Here is a 13,468-nt window from a genome sequence, read left to right as displayed (position 1 = left end):
GGTGCTTCATAAAGCGGCGTTCATGTCTAAGCAGGGGCAGGGAGTTGAACCGTGATTTGGCTCGTGTATGTTTGAAGAGGTTAGTTTAAACAGTGTTGTCATAGAATTATAGAACACAGCACAGAGCGAAGCCGTTTAGCCAATCAACTCTGTGCCAACTGTTTGGAAGAGCAATCCAGTTGGTCCCACTGCCCCTCCTCTTAAAGTATTTAGCCAATTTAGTTTTGAAGGCTGCTATTGAATCTGTATTCACCACCTTATCAGGCAATGCATTCTAACCACTCTGTTTTAAAAAAAAAGTTTATCATGTCACCTCTTACTCTTTTGTTAATCATCCTCTGTGGCCCCTGGTTATCAATCCTACAGCCATTGGAAATAGTTTATTTATTTACTCTATCTAAGCCATTTGTGATTTTAAACACCTCTATGAAATAATCTCTTGGCCTTTTCTGTATTGAGAACACCACCAGTGTTTCTAGTCGATCCACATAACTATAATCCCTCATCCAGAGAGCCATTCTAGTAAATTTCTTCTGTATACTCTCCAAAGTCTTCACATCCATGCTAAAGTGTGGTGCCCAGAATTGGACACAGTACTCCAGCTGGATCCAAACTAGTGTTTTATGTAGATTTAGTGTAACTTCTTGTCTTTTATACTCTGCCTCTATGCTTTTATTAACTGTTTTATTATCCTGTTCTGCCAACTTCAATATTGGTGCACAAACACCCCATAAATTGTACCATTTAGCATGTTTTGTGCCTCCTCATTCTTCCCACCAAAATGGATCATCTCGCACCTTTTCTGCATTGAATTTCATCTTCCATTACACAAGAAATAGGAGCAGGAGTAGACCATATGGCCTATTGAGCCTACTCCACCATTCAATATGATTATGGCTGATCTTAAGCTTCAACTCCACTCTTCCGCCCGCTTGCCATATCCCTCGATTCCCTGACACCCCAAAAATCTGTAGCCCAGCCTTAACTGTATTCAACGATGGGGTAAAGAATTCCAAAGGTTCACAACCCTTTGAGTGAAGTAAGTTCTCCTCATCTCAGTCCTAAATGATCGGCCCCTTATCCTGAGACTGTGCTCTCATGTTTTAGATTCCTCGACCAGCAGAAACAATCTAACACCTTCAGAATCTTGTATGTTTCAAAGAAATCCCCTCTCATTCTTCTAAACTCCAGAGAGTTTGGATCTAATTTACTCAGCCTCTCATCATATGACAACCCCCTCATCCCAGGGACCAATTTAGTGAACCTTTGCTGTGCCACCTCCAGTGCAAGTATATCCTTTCTTAAATGTGGAGACTAAAACTTCACACAGTATTCCAGATTTGGTCTCACCAAATTGTACAATTGTTGTATGACGTAGCCATGTGTCTGCCCATTTCACCAGCTATGTCCCTTTAACATCTATCACTATCTTTTTCACTATTTACTACACGTGTCACCTGGAAATTTCAAAATCGCCCTCTGTACCTCCCAAATCCAAGTCATTAATATATATCAAAAACAGCAACAGTCCCACTACTGAACCTTGGGGAACTCCACTGTATACCACCTTCCAGTCCAAGAAACTGCCATTCACCACAACTGTTTTCTGCCCCTTAGCCGATTTTGTTTCCATGCTGCTACTGCCCCTCTTATCTCATTGGCTTCAATTTTGCTAACTAGCCTAATATGTGGTATTTTTATCAAACTACTTTTGAAAGTCCACATACACAACATTAACTGCACTGCCCTCATCCACCCTCTCTCTTTCCTCATCAGAAAACTCAATCAAGTTAGTCAAACACAATTTGCCCTCAATGAATCCATGCTGGCTCTCCTTTATTAGTTCATGCTTGTCCAAGTGGCTGTTAACTTTCCATAGGACTGATTGTTTCTAAATGATTCCCCACCACTGACATTAAACTGACTGGCCTTTAACTTCCAGATTTATCCTTCTCTCCTTTTTTGAACAATATGATATTGCAATCCTCCAGACCTTTGGCACCACCCAGTGTCTAAGGCGAATTGGAAGATTGTGGCCAGCACCTCCGTAATTACTACTGTTACTTTCCTCAGAAATCCAGCATCCCATCCGGACCTCCTGGCCTTCCTAGTACCTCCTGTTTTATCTCATCCAGTATTCCAGCAACCTCATTGTTTACCATAGCTTTGGCAAAGTCCTCTTCCTTGATAAACATCAAAGCAAAGGACCCATGTGCTATCTCAGCCATGCCTTCTGCCTCCAATAGATATAAACTTTGGTCCCTAATCAGCTCCACTGCTCCTCTAACAACCCTTTTATTGTCAATATGCCTATAGATGGCCTTTGGAAATTCCCTTTCATGTTGGGTGCCAATCTACTCTCAGTCTGTCTCTTTGGTTCTCTTACCTTTTTATATTCAACTTGATTCTGCCTTGTATTATCGAGCTGACCTTTGTCCCCTTTTCTGCTTCATCCTCTCTCTGACTCCTTTACCATCCAGGAAGTTCTGGTTTCAGTTGCCTTCCCTTTCTCCTTTGTGGGAATGTACACAGACTGTACCCAAACCATCTCTTTAAAGGCCTCCCATTGTTCCATTATATTTCGGCCTGCCAGTCTTTGATTCCAATTTACTAAGGCCAGATCCTTCCTCAATTCACTGAAATTATCTTTCCTCCATTTAAGTGTTTTTATTCTGGATTGTTCCTTCCCCTTCTCTGTAACTAATCTAAACCTTATGATTCTATGATCACTGTTCCTGAGGTGCTCCCCAGCTGTTGCATTCTGCACTTGATCCACTTCTTTCCCAGGATTTGATCCAGTAGTGCCTCCTTCCTCATTGGGCAGGAAACTTATTGATCTAGAAATTTCTCTCCTGGTGTAGAAGGGAGGGTTTCAGATATCTGGACCATTGGGCTCTCTTCAGGGACAGATGGGACCTGTACAAGAAGGACAGGTTGCATCTAAACTGGAGGGGCACTAATATCCCGGCTGCAAGGTTTGCTAGCGTCACTCGGGAGGGTTTAAACTAGTGTGGCAGGGGGGTGGGAACCAGAGCAGTAGGACAGCTAGTGAAGTAAATGAGGAGGACATGGTAAATATGGCCAGTAGGACTAAGAGGAAGAGCAGGCAGGGAGATGTTGCTGAGCACAGCGGGACTGGTGGTCTGAAGTGCATTTGTTTCAATGCGAGAAGTATAACAGGTAAGGCAGATGAACTTAGAGCTTGGATTAGTACTTGGAAATATGATGTTGCTATTACAGAGACTTGGTTGAGGGAAGGGCAGGATTGGCAGCTGAATGTTCCAGGCTTTAGAAGCTTCAGGCGGGATAGAGGGGGATGTAAAAGGGGTGGGGGAGTTGCATTACTGGTTAAGGAGAATATTACAGCTGTACTGCGGGAGGACACCTCAGAGGGTCATGCAGCGAGGCAATATGGGTGGAGCTCAGGAATAGGAAGGGTACAGTCACGATGTTGGGGGTTCACTACAGGCCTCCCAACAGCCAGCAGGAGGGAGAGGAGCAGATATGTAGACAGATTTTGGAAAGATGTAAAGGTAACAGGGTTGTAGTGGTGGGTGATTTTAACTTCCCCAATATTGACTGGGACTCACTTAGTGCTAGGGGCTTGGATGGGGCAGAATTTGTGAGGAGCATCCAGGAGGGCTTCTTGAAACAGTATGTAGATAGTCCAACTAGGGATGGGGCCATTCTGGACCTGGTATTGGGGAATGAGCCCGGCCAGGTGGTCGAAGTTTCAGTGGGAGAGCATTTCGGGAGCAGTGACCATAATTCCATAAGTTTTAAGGTACTTGTGGATAAGGATAAGAGTAGTCCTCAGGTGAAGGTGCTAAATTGGGGGAAGGCTAATTATAACAATATTAGGCAGGAACTGAAGAATTTAGATTGGGGGCGGCTGTTTGAGGGTAAATCAACATCGGACATGTGGGAGTCTTTCAAACGTCAGCTGATTGGAATCCAGGACCAGCATGTTCCTGTGAGGAAGACAGACAAGTTTGGCAAGTTTCGGGAAGCTTGGATAACACGGGATAGTGTGAGCCTAGTCAAAAAGAAAAAGGAAGCATTTGTAAGGGCTGGAAGGCTAGGAACAGATGAAGCACTTGAGGAATATAAAGACAGTAGGAAGGAACTTAAACAAGGAGTTAGGAGGGCTAAAAGGGGTCATGAAAAGTCATTGGCAAACAGGATTAAGGAAAATCCCAAGGCTTTTTATACATATATAAAGAACAAGAGGGTAACCAGGGAAAAGGGTTGGCCCACTCAAGGACAGAGATGGGAATCTATGTGTGGAGCCAGAGGAAATGGGCGAGGTGCTAAATGAGTACTTTGCATCACTATTCACCTGTGTGGAGTTTGCAAGTTCTCCCTGTGTCTGCGTGGGTTTCCTCCGGGTGCTCCGGTTTCCTCCCACATGCCAAAGACTTGCAGGTTGATAGGTAAATTGGCCATTATAAATTGCCCCTAGTGTAGGTAGGTGGTAGGGAAATAGAACAAAGAACAAAGAAAATTACAGCACAGGAACAGGCCCTTCGGCCCTCCAAGCCTGCGCCGATCCAGATCCTCTATCTAAACATGTCGCCTATTTTCTAAGGGTCTGTATCTCTTTTCTTCCTGCCCATTCATGTATCTGTCTAGATACATCTTAAAAGACGCCATCGTGCCCACATCTACCACCTCCGCTGGCAACGCGTTCCAGGCACCCACCACCCTCTGCGTAAAGAACTTTCCACGCATATCCCCCCTAAACTTTTCCCCTTTCACTTTGAACTCGTGTCCTCTAGTAATTGAATCCCCCACTCTGGGAAAAAGCCTCTTGCTATCCACCCTGTCTATACCTCTCATGATTTTGTACACCTCAATCAGGTCCCCCCTCAACCTCCGTCTTTCTAATGAAAATAATCCTAATCTACTCAATTTCTCTTCATAGCTAGCGCCCTCCATACCAGGCAACATCCTGGTGAACCTCCTCTGCACCCTCTCCAAAGCATCCACATCCTTTTGGTAACGTGGCGACCAGAACTGCACGCAGTATTCCAAATGTGGCCGAACCAAAGTCCTATACAACTGTAACATGACCTGCCAACTCTTGTACTCAATACCCCGTCCGATGAAGGAAAGCATGCCGTATGCCTTCTTGACCACTCTATTTACCTGCGTTGCCACCTTCAGGGAACAGTGGACCTGAACACCCAAATCTCTCTGGACATCAATTTTCCCCAGGACTTTTCCATTTACTGTATAGTTCACTCTTGAATTGGATCTTCCAAAATGCATCACCTCGCATTTGCCCTGATTGAACTCCATCTGCCATTTCTCTGCCCAACTCTCCAATCTATCTATATTCTGCTGTATTCTCTGACAGTCCCCTTCACTATCTGCTACTCCACCAATCTTAGTGTCGTCTGCAAACTTGCTAATCAGTCCACCTATACTTTCCTCCAAATCATTTATGTATATCACAAACAACAGTGGTCCCAGCACGGATCCCTGTGGAACACCACTGGTCACACGTCTCCATTTTGAGAAACTCCCCTCTACTGCTACTCTCTGTCTCCTGTTGCCCAGCCAGTTCTTTATCCATCTAGCTAGTACACCTTGGACCCCATGCGCCTTCACTTTCTCCATCAGCCTGCCATGGGGAACCTTATCAAACGCCTTACTGAAGTCCACGAATATGACATCGACAGCCCTTCCCTCATCAATCAACTTTGTCACTTCCTCAAAGAATTCTATTAAGTTGGTAAGACATGACCTTCCCTGCACAAAACCATGTTGCCTATCACTGATGAGCCCATTTTCTTCCAAATGGGAATAGATCCTATCCCTCAGTATCTTCTCCAGCAGCTTCCCTACCACTGACGTCAGGCTCACCGGTCTATAATTACCTGGATTATCCCTGCTACCCTTCTTAAACAAGGGGACAACATTAGCAATTCTCCAGTTCTCCGGGACCTCACCCATGTTTAAGGATGCTGCAAAGATATCTGTTAAGGCCCCAGCTATTTCCTCTCTCGCTTCCCTCAGTAACCTGGGATAGATCCCTCCGGACCTGGGGACTTGTCCACCTTAATGCCCTTTAGAATACCCAACACTTCCTCCCTCCTTATGCCGACTTGACCTAGAGTAATCAAACATCTGTTCCTAACCTCAACATCCGTCATGTCCCTCTCCTCGGTGAATACCGATGCAAAGTACTCGTTTAGAATCTCACCCATTTTCTCTGAGTCCAAGCATAACATTCCTCCTTTGTCCTTGAGTGGACCAATCCTTTCTCTAGTTACCCTCTTTCTCCTTATATATGAATAAAAGGCTTTGGGATTTTCTATAAAATGTGGGGATGTGGTAGGAATATGGAATTAGTGTAGGATTAGTATAAATGGGTGGTTGATGGTCGGCACAGACTCGGTGGGCCGAAGGGCCTGTTTCAGTGCTGTATCTCTAAATAAATAAAATAAATAAAGAGAAGGACTTGGTGGATGATGAGCCTAGGGAAGGGAGTGTAGATAGTCTCAGTCATCTTATTATCAAAAAGGAGGTGGTGTTGGGTGTCTTGCAAAGCATTAAGGTAGATAAGTCCCCAGGGCCTGATGGGATCTACCCGAGAATACTGAGGGAGGCAAGGGAAGAAATTGCTGGGGCCTTGACAGAAATCTTTGCATCCTCATTGGCTACAGGTGAGGTCCCAGAGGACTGGAGAATAGCCAATGTTGTTCCTTTGTTTAAGAAGGGTGGCAAGGATAATCCAGGAAATTATAGGCCGGTGAGCCTCACGTCAGTTGTAGGGAAACTATTAGAGAGGATTCTTCGGGACAGGATTTACTCCCATTTGGAAACAAACGAACTTATTAGCGAGAGACAGCATGGTTTTGTGAAGGGAAGGTCATGTCTTACTAATTTGATTGAGTTTTTTGAGGAAGTGACGAAGATGATTGATGAGGGAAGGGCGGTGGATGTTGTCTATATGGACTTTAGTAAAGCCTTTGACAAGGTCCCGCATGGCAGACTGGTGCAAAACGTGAAGTCACACGGGATCAGAGGTGAACTGGCAAGATGGATACAGAACTGGCTCGGTCACAGAAGACAGAGGGTAACAGTGGATGGGTGTTTTTCTGAATGGAGGGATGTGACTAGTGGTGTTCCGCAGGGATCAGTGCTGGGACCTTTGCTGTTTGTAGTATATATAAATGATTTGGAGGAAAATGTAGCTGGTCTGATTATTAAGTTTGCGGACGACACAAAGGTTGGTGGAGTTGCGGATAATGATGAGGATTGTCAGAGGATACAGCAGGATATAGATCGGTTGGAGACTTGGGCGGAGAAATGGCAGATGGAGTTTAATCCGGACAAATGTGAGGTAATGCATTTTGGAAGGTCTAATGCAGGTGGGAGGTACACAGTAAATGGCAGAACCCTTAGGAGTATTGACAGACAGAGAGATCTGGGCGTACAGGTCCACAGGTCACTGAAAGTGGCAACGCAGGTGGATAAGGTAGTCAAGGCGGCATTCGGCATGCTTGCCTTCATCGGTCGGGGCACAGAGTATAAAAATTGGCAAGTCATGTTGCAGCTGTGCAGAACCTTAGTTAGGCCACACTTAGAATATTGCGTGTAATTCTGGTCGCCACACTACCAGAAGGACGTGGAGGCTTTGGAGAGGGTACAGAGGAGGTTTACCAGGATATTGCCTGGTCTGGAGGGCATTAGCTACGAGAGGAGGTTGGATAAACTCGGATTGTTTTCACTGGAACGACGGAGGCGGAGGGGCGACATGATAGAGGTTTACAAAGTTATGAGCGGCAAGGACAGAGTGGATCGTCAGAAGCTTTTTCCCAGGGTGGAAGAGTCAGTTACTAGGGGACATAGGTTTAAGGTGCGAGGGGCAAAGTTTAGAGGGGATGTGCGAGGCAGGATTTTTACACAGAGAGTGGTGAGTGCCTGGAACTTGCTGCCAGGGGAGGTGGTGGAAGCAGGTACGATAGCGACGTTTAAGAGACATCTTGACAAATATATGAATAGGAAGGGAATAGAGGGATATGGGCCCCAGAAGTGCAGAAGGTGTTAGTTTCGGCAGGCATCAAGATTGGCGCAGGCTTGGAGGGCCGAATGGCCTGTTCCTGTGCTGTACTGTTCTTTGCCCTTATTGCGTCACTTATCTATTCAATATTGGGGTAGTTAAAGTCTCACAGTATCGCTACTCTATCGTTCTTGCACCTGTCAACAATCTCTTTGCAAATCTGCTCTCCTATCTCCTTCCCACTATTTGGTGGCCTATTAAATAGACCAATTAACACAACAGCTCCTTTATTATTACTTAACTCCAACCGAATACATTCTGTCTTTAAGCCCCTCAAGGACATTCTCTTTCTAGCACTGTTAATATTTTCCATAATGAAAACTGCTACCCTGCCTCCTTATTTTTCCTGAATACTTTGTGCCCAGGATTATTAAGCTACCAATCATCCCCTCTTTTTTGAGCCAGGTCTCTTATCACCACTACATCATATTTCCATGTGGCTATTTTTGCCACACATTGTGTATTACACACATGGATTCCAAGCCTAATTTATACTTCATTGTACTTACTACGTCAGTCATTTATGGCACAGAAGGATGCCATTCGGCCCATCGAGTCCAAGCCAGCTCTCCATGGGACAATCGAGTCAGTCCCACTCCACCGCTCAATCCCATATGCTTTACTAACCACTCTCAGTATGTCCTGCCACCTTCAAAGATCGATGCACATGCACCCCCCCACCCAAGTCCCTCTGTTACTAAACACACTAGAACTGTGCCATTAACTTTATATTGCCTCACCCTATCCCTTCTGCCAAAATACATCACCTCACACTTCTCTGTATTAACTTCCTTCTGTGTCTTGTCCATCCACTCTGCTAGCCTATCTATGTCCAGTTACAGGCGATTCATATCATCCTCACTGTTAGTCACTCCTCCAGGTTTGGTATCATCGGCAAATTTTGAAATTCTACTCTGTCTTCCAAGATCCATGTCATTTATATATACCAAGAAAAGCAGTGGTCCTCGCACTGACCCTTGGGGAACAACACTGTCTACCATCCTCCAGTCTGAGAAACAGCCATTGACCATAACTTATTGTTTTCTGTCTTTGAGCCAGTTCTTTATCCAATTGGACACTGGCCCTCCTATTCCACGAGCCTCAATTTTGTTCAAGTACCACATAAAAGGCTGGTTAACAAACGCTTTCTTAAAATCCATATAGTCCAAATCCACAGCATTCCCTTCATCAACCTTCTTTGTTACTTCTTCAAAAATTTAATTAGATTAGTCAAGCATGATCTGCCTTTTGCAAATTCGTGCTGGTTATCTTTAACTCAAACTTCTCCAAATGCCCGTTGATATTTTTTCCCTGATTGTTTCTAAAACCTTACCCACCTCTGATGTTAAACTAACTGGTCTGCAGTTGCTAGGACTGCTCTTATACCCTTTCTTAAATAAGGGTGTCACATTTGCCACTCTCCAATCCTCTGGCACCTACCCCATACCTAGGAAAGATTATGCCAAGCCCTTCTGCTATCTCCACCCTCACTTCCTTTGGCAACCTGGGATGCAAGCCATCCGAACCAGGTGACTTATTTGCCCTAAGCATAGCCAGCCTTTCCAGTACCTCTTGTCTGTCAATTTTACCCCATCAATTGCCTCTCTCCGCTTCTACTGATACTTTCAGATTCCTCATTAAATATTCTAGTCTTGCCCCTGTCTCTCTAACCATATATTACCCTCTTTGTCCCCAGTAGACCCCACCCCACCACTTACTATTTACATGCTGGTAGAAGATTTTGGGTTCCCTTTTATGTTGACTGCCATTCTGTTCTCACATTCTGTCTTAGTCCTATTTTCCTCTTCACCTCCCCTCTCAACTTATTGGATGTGGCCTGGTTCTCACTTGAAGAATTACCTGACATGTATCATACACCCTCTTTTTTTGTTTCATCATAATCTCTATTTCCCTTGTTATCCAAGGAGCACTGTTATTGGTTTCCCTACCATCCGCCCTTGTTGGAATGTACCTAACCTGTACCTGAAGCATCTCCTCCTTTAAACATAACCTATTGTTCCATTACAGTTTTTCCTGTCAATCTTTGGTTCTATTTTATCCTGGCTAGATCCCTTCTTATTGCATTGAAATTAGCCCTCTTCCAATCTAGCCTTTCTACCTTATATCGTTCCTTACCTTTCTGCATTACTAGACTAAACATTATGATACGATGATCACTCCTACCCAAGTGTTCCCCCACAGACACTTGGTCCACCTCATTTCCCAGCACCAGATCCAGCAATGCCTCCTTTCTAGTTGAGCCAAGAATATGCTGTTCAAGGAAGTTCTTCTGAACACAATCCAGAAACTCCTCCCTTTCTTTCCCTTTGCTCTATTATCCCAATTGCTATTGGATAATTAAAGTCCCCCAATATTCGCACTCTATATTTCTTGCAGATTTGCTCCTCTATCTCTTTCTCACTATTTGGAGGCCTATAGAATACCCCTAGTAGTGTGATCATACTCTTTTTGGTTCTCATGATCCCACCTAATTCTGTATTTTTTTTTTAAACTCAAACTGTCTCTCCAAGTGCTCTGTGCACCTTGTTTCTACTTTTTAATACTTCATTTTAGTCACCAACCCCCTGCCAAATTTGTTTAAACCCTCCCCCACAGCACAACTTAACCTACCTGTAAGGATATTAGTCTCAGCTCTGTTCAGCTGCAGCCCATCCATCTTGAAAAGGTCACGCCTGCTGTCGAACTTGTCTTAATATGCCAGGAATCTGAAGCCCTCCCTCCTGTATCATGTCTCTAGCCATATCCTCCTTGTTCTATTCTCTCAAGCATGTGGTACCGAGGGTAATCCAGAGATTACAATCTTTTGAGAAGTTGCTTTTTAAATTTCCTCCCTAACTCCTTAAACTCTGACTGCAGGACCTCAACATTCTTCTTCCCTCTAATGTGGTTCTGACATAAACCATGACTTCTGACTCTTCCCGTTCCCACTGAATGTTCTCCACCCGTTACTTGGCACCGGGGAGGGAACATACCAGACAGGTCTCGCATCCACATTAGTTGAACTGCCAATTGAATCCCCAGTTACTACTGCATTCCTACACCTCCATGCCCTGTGTGGTCCCTTGCCTCATGGTGCCACGCTCGGGACTACACTCCTTCGAGGTGTCATCCTCACCAGTATTCAGTGCTGAATATTGATTTGAGAGTGCCGCCATCCTCCCGAAGGATTCCTACACTGTCTGCCTCTTCTTACTCTTCCAGGTGGCCGTCCACTTGCTATTCTGAACTCTATCTGCCTGTGGCATAACCACCGCCAGGAACCTGCAATCCAGGAAACATTCAGCCATCCCTATCGCCTGCAGTGAATCCAGTTACCCCTCAAGCTCAGAAACCTTCAGCGTGAATTTGAACAGCTGGAGACAATTTCTGCAAACCTGGGCTTCCAGGACAAATAAAGCATCCTAAAGTTCCCATGGTGTACGGGAATTGTAGACTACGGGTCACAGCTGTCCCTCCATTCTAATTAGAAACTTAAAATAAACTCCTTCGAGTCAAGATGATTATTTATATAATTGCTGTTAACTAGGTCTAAACTACTCTGCTATATTTTTATGCACTCCTGAAAGTAAAGGCCTGCTCAGGTCAGGGGGAAAAAAACCCGACCAGACCCGAACCTGACAGAACCACATCTGACCCAAGCCCGACCTGGCCCGAGTCCCACCGTTTTTTCCCGTGCCCGACCTGACCACAGGAATGTTTGCTTTACCTACCTTGCAATTCCGAATCTGCAGGAAGCTACAGCATGAGCGCAATGATGTCATAGAGACGCTCACTGCACAGACTCAGAGCTTCCCACCTTGGCATCCCAGACTCCCAGCTCAGGTAGACTGTTCAACTTTTGACACTTACTAAACTCAACTTCCCAGCAGAGCAATACTTAACGTGAGCGTCCGACCCGAACCCGACACATGTCGTCTGGTCCCATTGGGTTTTAGGCCTTTACCTAAAAGCCAAATAACCAAGGCTAAATTTTTCACTCAAAAACCATAGATACTAAGCACAAAGAACCCAAATATTCAATATCGAGATACTTAGAATCCTGGGGCTCTGTGGTTCCACTCCTTTTGAGTTGGGCATGAGAAACCACCTTCCTTCTCTGTCAAATTCTCAGCATCCACTGTCTGTGATCCAACCAGCTTAGTTTCCAAGCTCTTATGTAAGTACACAGCCAGCTAGAGAGTTTGGAAAGAGCAGTTCAGTGGGCCAGAAAAAGATGGCTACATGTCTGTCACTGATGGTGAAGTAGAGGGATTACACGTAGACTAGAGGGTGTGAATGAGCACATGAGAGACAGCAGGAATAGGGAACAACAGTTTGTTAAAGAGAATTAATATTTTGAAATCAATGTGCTGGAGAATGTGGAGCAGAGAGAACAGGAGTGATAGACGAGTATGACTTAGTGTGGGATAAGAACATAAGAAATAGGAGCAGGAGTAGGCCATTTGACTCCTCGAGCATGCATCTCCATTGAATAAGATCATGGCTGATCTCATTGTGGCTTTACTCCACTTTCCTGTTGACCCTCCGTAACCCTTGAATCCCTTGTAGATCAAAAATCTGTCAAGCTCAGCCTTGAATATATTCAATGACCCAGCCTCCATGCTCTCTTGGTTAGAGAATTCCAAAGATTAACAACCTTTAGAGAAGAAATTCCTCCTCATCTCAGTCTTAAATTGGAGACCCCTTATTTTGAAACTGTGCCCCTTAGTTCTAGATTCCCCCATGAGGGGAAACATCCTCTCAGTATCTACCCTGTCAAGCCACCTCAGAATCTATGGTGCAATAAGATCATCTCTCATTCGTTTAAACTCCAATGTGTATAGGCAACCCCTTCATCCCAGGAATCAATCTACTGAACCTTCTGTGAACTGCCTCCAGTGCAAGTATATCTCTCCTTAAATAAGGAGATCAAAACTGTACACAGTACTCTAGATGTGGTCTCATCAATGTCCTGTACAGTTGTAGCAAGACTTGCCTACTTTTATACTCCATCTTCCTTGCAATAGAGGCCAACATTCCATTTTCCTTCCTAATTACTTGCTGTTCCTGCATGCTAACTTTTTGTGATTCATGTATGAGGACACCCAGTTCCCTCTGACAGCATTCTGCAGCCATTCTCCAATTAACAAGTAATCTGCTTTTCTATTCTTCCTACCATTTTCCCACATTCTACTTCATCTGCCAAATTTTTGCCCAGTCACTTAACCTATCTATTTCCCTTTGCAGACTGTGTCCTCCTCACAACTTGCTTTCCCTACATACCTTTGTATCATCAGTAAATTTGGCTGCAATACACTTGATCCCTTCATCCAAGCCATTAATATAGATTGTAAGTAGTTGAGGCCCCAGCACGGCTGCCTGTGGCATCTCACTAGT

The 13,468-nt window shown here is 44.6% G+C and overlaps 1 protein-coding gene across 2 annotated transcripts in view; it reads left to right on the top strand.

Moving 5' to 3' along the window:
* The window catches only part of zgc:152951 (uncharacterized protein LOC569013 homolog), a 94,347-nt gene that overhangs the window by 68,138 nt on the left and 12,741 nt on the right, over window positions 1-13,468 (top strand). The window lies entirely within an intron of this gene.

This window comes from Heterodontus francisci, chromosome 10 (genome assembly GCF_036365525.1).
Source record: "Heterodontus francisci isolate sHetFra1 chromosome 10, sHetFra1.hap1, whole genome shotgun sequence".
In the NCBI taxonomy this organism is placed as follows: domain Eukaryota; kingdom Metazoa; phylum Chordata; class Chondrichthyes; order Heterodontiformes; family Heterodontidae; genus Heterodontus; species Heterodontus francisci.
This window is presented reverse-complemented; position numbering and strand designations above follow the sequence as displayed.